Here is a 6,752-nt window from a genome sequence, read left to right as displayed (position 1 = left end):
AATTAATAGCATAGGGAAAATAATTGCCTGACTGCTGAGAAATGATACATAAAGCAAAGTCATAAACACATTATATACTCCGTGTACATATTTAAATGTTCCCCAGTTACCCCTGATTACAGCTTGCCACATCAACAAAACACCTGCTCTGGTATTTTTCTTACATTGAAACCTCTTGCCAACTGGAATTTTTATCTCAAAAGCAGCAAAAACCTTTGTTTACCCTCTCACAGGACATATTGTTACAGCCTCGTGCTGAAGATCTTTTTTAATGACATGCTTGACAGGACTGAACGGTGAATGTTCACCAGCTTTCACCTTCACTATTAATAACAGCACAGTTCCTACCTGAAATGTCTTCTATAATTGTGTAATTACACAGCTCATTTATCCAATTGTTAAGCCAGAAGTCTGATTAAATATTAACAACTGCTTGGTTCTCCTAGTGTCATTAGTTGGAAAGCAACCCTGTAATCTCAGGTAACCCATGATGGTAATTATCCTTCACAGCTCCCCTCAGCTGAAAATCCAGCACCATCAGAGCAGAGGAGGCTGCCCAGCAGAGAACACATCACCCCTCTGTTCCTCCTCACCTCAGCACTACCTGAGCCCTGCCCTGTGTGTGTGGAATTTCAAAGATGGAACAACAGGTACAGAGCATTGCAGAGGGTGGCCCTGGCTGGATTTGCATCTTTAATCCCATGCTGCATGTTGAGAAATTGCAGCCTGACTTCCAAAGCCATTTGTTACTTTACATGAAAGAAGGGGAAGTTTGGTTTGGCCCAAACATTCCTTCCCATGGAAAACAAGGGGAAGAGCAGAGCATCCCAATTTGTGACGTGATGCTCTTGTACGTGTTCTTGCATCAGAGGGACACGTGCCCAGGGAATACCCCAAATTAGAGATGAAATGCACAAACTAGGAGCATGCTGCACTTCCAATGCACTCTGCATAGGAGTATCACAAGGTCCCTTAAAATAAAATGTTGCAGAAGAGAGCATCAAGATGCTATAAACAACCCTAAGCAATGGCAAACAGATGTTTAGCTGAGCCCCCTGAGGAGCCTGAGTGCTGCTGCCCACAGCCCTCACCAGACCCCTGGGGACCCTCAGCTGGGTGGACAAGAGCAGACACCTCTGCCCTGGGATGGGGACACCATGGGGGGACATTTGGAAAGCCCTGAGCTGTGGGCACGGGGGAGGCAGGGGTGTGGGCACTGCTGAAACCCTTCCAGAAGATCCCTTTCCCAGCTGCTGCAGCAGTGTTAACAGGAGTGCCTGGAGCAGCAGGGCTTTCCCCCCATTAACATCTTATTACCATGAAAGGCTCAGTTTATACCTCCCAGAGTTATTGCTTCCAGCCTGTCTGCACACTCAGGTGAAGCATCTGGTTCAGGTTTTCTGGCTTTCCTTGCAGTGGGGAGGACAGGATCATAATTTGTGTGTGAGGAGAGCAGGGCTGGAGGTGGGGGACTGGCCACCTATCCAGCTGGGCCACCAACACAGTGCCCAGCCCCTGCTGTGCACAGCCCCTCCTGCTCCTCTGCCAAGGCAGGGCAGGAGGGGCAGAGGCCAGGGCTTGCTCTCAGCTTGCTCTGGCACCTCTCTGAGCACTGGGGAGTGCTCAGGGTGGGACATCAGAGCAGGTGGCACTGGAGAGCCCAGGGGGGCTCCCTGACCCAGAGCTGCTGCTCAGCTCAGGCTCCCTGCACGGCTCTGGCAGGTGATGAATTTGAAATAAGATTTGCAAGATCAGAGTCAGAAATCAATAAACTCCATCAGCTAGGATCTAGCAGCTGTCTGAAACAACAGGTTACAGCAGCTGATAAATACTTAAAGGTGGAGGAAATGAATTAAAAATAAGACCAAAATATAATCATAAATCATGCCCTCCAGCTGCTAACACTACATGGGGAAAAAAACTCAAGAAATAACCACATTCAGGTATATCCCTTAAAACACAGGTAGCACAACCTCTCCAAGGATGGATACCTTTATAGGGAGGGCAGACTATGCTACAAGTGACAAAATAGCCCTTGCATAAATTTTAGCTGCCAGGTTTTTGTAATTCAGAAAGCTGAACTATCAATTCCTTTTTTGATTTTGAAATCCACTTCAGAAAATCCTCATCCACTTCTCTGCAATAATCTTTCCCTTTTACTTGCACCAATTGTGTAAATAAAGGAGTCAGTAAAATACTATAGATCCTCCTGACTCAGCCTCAGCAGGGATTTTTTGGAAGCAGAGAAAATGTCTGGGCTCACCTCACCAGCCTGCATCTTTCAGGTGGGACATGCATTAGGAGATGCTCTTGTCTGAGAAGCATTGGAGAACCCTCCATGGCCTGTAACATATCAGCTGAGGCTTCCCTCTCCATCATTTTCCCTTGCAGCCAAAGCTATAAAAAAATGGGTTTTAAGCTAACACATATTAAATATAGACTAGGAAGACCAACTTGCTGAGAGGCAGCCTGGGGATATCAGAGCAGCCTCATCCTCCAGAACCAGAGTGGGAATTTCCCAACTTCTCCAGCATGGGCTGGGACAAAGCACCAGGACCTGGCCCTGCCAAGACAGGCTGGGGGAGACACCAGGAGCTTCACTCTCCCTGGAAGTGTCCAGCCCTGCAAGGGGGAGACCCAGCACTCTGTGAGAAGAATTGAAACTCTGCAGTCACCTGTGGACAGCAAATGTGGAGCTGCAGGCTCATGTGCTGGTTTCCCACTGGAATCACAGGGAGAGTGGGGGCAGATGGGCAGGTGTGGCCTTGGTGGGCAATGGATAAAAACACACAAAATATTGGCAAGGATGCTCATTTCCAGCTGTGCCAAATAGCTTTAGCAAGCTCCTAATGACTGGAAAGATCATCTCAGGAAAGGAGTCTGACATGGCCACCATTCCTGCAGAGGTTTCTGGCTAATTACAGTCTTTGTGCCTTATGTTAAATAAACCACTTAAAATTATGTTGTTGGTTTTTAAACATTTTTAGTTGGTATTTAAACATTTGTTACAACTGATCATCAGAAAACATCCAACAGGCCCCCAGTGTAGAGTCAAGGAGATCACATATGAAACTAGATTTTTGCAGCACATCACTCACTGCCTTCTGTACTGCTGCAAGTAGCTCCACTGAAAAATAAAACCACCTGGAGGAATACATTTTTTCAGTTAAGGCTGAGCAGAATAAAAGGGTTTTTTTCCTTCTGGCACAGACATTTTACAAACAGTTGTTTTCCAAAACAGAGTATTGATCTTCAGCAGCACTGACACTGCATGCCAGGGGCCTGCCTGTCCTCTGGTGATGCAGAGGATCACAGAACCTGATTGCTGCTCTGCAGCAGGGTTGCCCAATTCCCCAGGAAGATGTGAGCTGCCATTCAGAGCAGCACTGGTTCCAGCAGCACGTTAATTCCAGCCAGCAGAGCTGGCTGATCTCAGGGAGCCACCTGCACAAGCCCACACAAAAGTGCTCCCCAGAAACCTTCCAGCCTCATAAACCTCTCACAGGCCCCCAAAGGCCATAAATTCTACAGGGTCTCTCACAACTGTTTCAAAACATTTAATGTTTTCCTTCTGCTCTGTGGTTTCACTGCCCACAGTGGGATCTCTGCACCCACCTGATACTGAGCCTGGAAGAGTTTTGCTCTGTATGCCAAAAACTGCTGTGGAATGGAGCTAAATTGTCTTAGCTGATGCCTGTCTAGATAAGACATTGAAGCCACTTCCTTACAATATTTTAAATTAGACAGGGGAGGAAAAAGCAACTGAGGAAAGTATTTGAATTAGATTTTCAGTTTGTAATGCCAGGCTTTAAGGTACTGGTGGAACAGTTTAATGGCATCCGTTGAACTTGAGAGTGGGACAAGCATAACATTTCTCTCCACAAACATAAAAAGGCTGTTAAAAAACCAGCACCCCAAACAAGGAGAAGAAGCTTGTAAGGAAAATGCCTCATACTGTCACCTCAGCAGGAGTAAAGACTGAATGAGTTACTAAAAAATAAACTGATCAAAAATGCAAAGTTCACTTGTACAGGAAAAAAAATGCAGGAATGTGAACAAACTCAGCTGGGCCATGGAAGGGAACCTGAGAAATGGGAATGGCAATGCAAAATTGAAAGTGCCTGAAAAAACACCTGAAAAAGACTTTGATGCACAGTAACTGGGAATGACCCTCCTGTTTCTGCTGCCAAACATCCATCAAACAAAAAACATCATTATGTGAGCCAGAACTACATCATACAGGGGGAAAGCCAAGCAATCTCAACAATTATAGCTGGTTTAGTCCATTCTCAATATTGAATTATGGAAGCATTTATTAAGTCAAAACAAAAGTAAAGATGTGAAGGTTGGTATATGCACCCCAAAGTTGTCACCCCTCAACCTCATCTCCCTAATTTCCTCAGTAAGATGAGTGACCTTTTGTGAGTGGGGTGCACTGGGTGTAGATAACCTGTAGATAACCTGTCAGTGAAGAGGGGCCATGCAGGAACCAGGCACTGAACCAGGCACAGAACCAGATACTGAACCAGGAACTGAACCAGGAACTGAACCAGGAACTGAACCAGGCACTGAACCAGGAACTGAACCAGGCACTGAACCAGATACTGAACCAAGAACTGAACCAGGAACTGAACCAGGCACTGAACCAGGCACAGAACGAGGAACTGAACCAGGCACTGAACCAGATACTGAACCAAGAACTGAACCAGGTACTGAACCAGGCACTGAACCAGGTACTGAAACAGGCACTGAACCAGATACTGAACCAGGCACTGAACCAGATACTGAACCAGGAACTGAACCAGGAACTGAACCAGGCACTGAACCAGGAACTGAACCAGGCACTGAACCAGGCACAGAACCAGGTACTGAAACAGGCACTGAACCAGGCACAGAACGAGGAACTGAACCAGGCACTGAACCAGATACTGAACCAAGAACTGAACCAGGCACTGAACCAGGTACTGAACCAGGAACTGAACCAGGCACTGAACCAGGCACAGAATCAGGTACTGAACCAGGAACTGAACCAGGCACAGAACCAGGAACTGAACCAGGCACAGAACCAGGTACTGAAGCAGGCACTGAACCAGGAACTGAACCAGGCACTGAATCAGGCACTTTTGTGGTGGGCAGAAACAGGCCAAGACAAAGACAACCTTAGGCTGTGCTGAGAGAGGAGCCATCAGAAAAGACAATGTACCACTACTTTTGAAGGATTAACATTTCAATTTAATACGTTTTATTAATGAGGTAGGAGAATCCCAGTGAAATCTGTGGATGTGACAGAAGTTAATTTGTTTATTAAGGATGATTAGAATCCCAAGCATGAGACCTAGATGACTTTGTGGGTTTGAGTATTAGAAACAGATTAAACTTGACTGCACCAACTGTTCATCACACACCTGGAGACCCCTAAGTGGAACTGTAGCTTTCTCATGGGGACTTACTTGGTTTGACATCAAAAGGGGAGAGCTTTAGCTCACAAGAGGATTATGAGCTACCAGCACAGTAAGGGAGTGTGGAAGGAGATCAAACTCTAGGACCTGAGAAGTTTATTCCTATTGCTCTGAGCTTCATGCACAGCCACTCATGCTTTCTTCTACAAGAGACTGGAAGAACCTCACAGTTCCCTGCTGCCTGCAGCTCCTGTGGGAATGCCAGAGCCCTCCCAGCAGGGCAGAGCTCCCAGGGATGTTTGCAGGGGCAGTCAGTCTCTCCTTGAGCACCAGCTCAGGGCACTCACACCTAATGTGGTGAATGAGAGACAAAAAAACATCATGTGAACCCTTGTACTGTCTCCAAAACTTGGCCAAGACTGTATGCCATCCTTGCAGCTGGGCAGTGAAAGAATGCTCTGCTCTTCCTAGCTTGCCATCATCTCCAGAATCCTCCCCTATGGAGGTTAGACCTCCAGGGCTCTAGGCACCAACTTCAACGAGTTTTCTTCTTAAATGAGCAAAGCAGCTAATAGTTGCTAAAAAGCTGTTTATTCAAAAGGCACATCAGTCTCAAAAGGCACAGAGTCACAAGTGTTGAAGTCCATGCTAAGTTTTGATATAAAGTCCCAAACAGAAGTAGAAGCTGCTGCTGTCAGGGTCCTGGGAAGCTGATGTTGCTGCAGCAGCTCCTGTCTTATTCTACGGTGTTAATGATGGCAGTGAGAGAGCAAAGCAAAACAATGGTAAAAAGCAATGATGGCAAAAAGCAGCAGCTCTACCCAGTGCAGGTTCTTATATAGAATCTTCCCAACAAGCTAAGACACAAACTCAGACCACCACTCCTCAGCTTATTACAATTCTAGTTTCTTAACACACTAGGTTATGTATAGACTATGCATATGGTCTCTCTTCTATCTGAAAAATGTAAGCAATATTCTTACTCCAGCTCTATTATGTCTCAAACTACGTTCCTGGAGCCTCCACTGAAAACACTAGTATATTTTTCAATTTTCACTAGAACTTGCACTTGTGCTCTGGCATCTGAACCTTTCACTTACTAAAAGCTCTAGAGCTCACACTAGAACTTACTGACTCACTTACTTTACTAAAACTTAAACTTACACTGAAGCTTACACTTACACCTAAACTTCTACTTTTTGTGTGAGTGGCTTAATACACTTCAATCCATCCAAAGACTTTCTGTAACATATCAGCTGCACTCTGATTTCTCTCTGAAGAGTTGAGAGACTCGTGGCTCACTGACTCCAACACTTCCCCTCTGCTGCAGGTGGCCCAGGGCTCAGTGGAGAA

The sequence above is a fragment of the Erithacus rubecula genome, assembly GCF_903797595.1.
Source record: "Erithacus rubecula genome assembly, chromosome: 3".
Lineage (NCBI taxonomy): Eukaryota > Metazoa > Chordata > Aves > Passeriformes > Muscicapidae > Erithacus > Erithacus rubecula.
The sequence above is the reverse complement of the archived record's forward strand: the minus strand, read 5'-3'. Positions refer to the sequence as shown.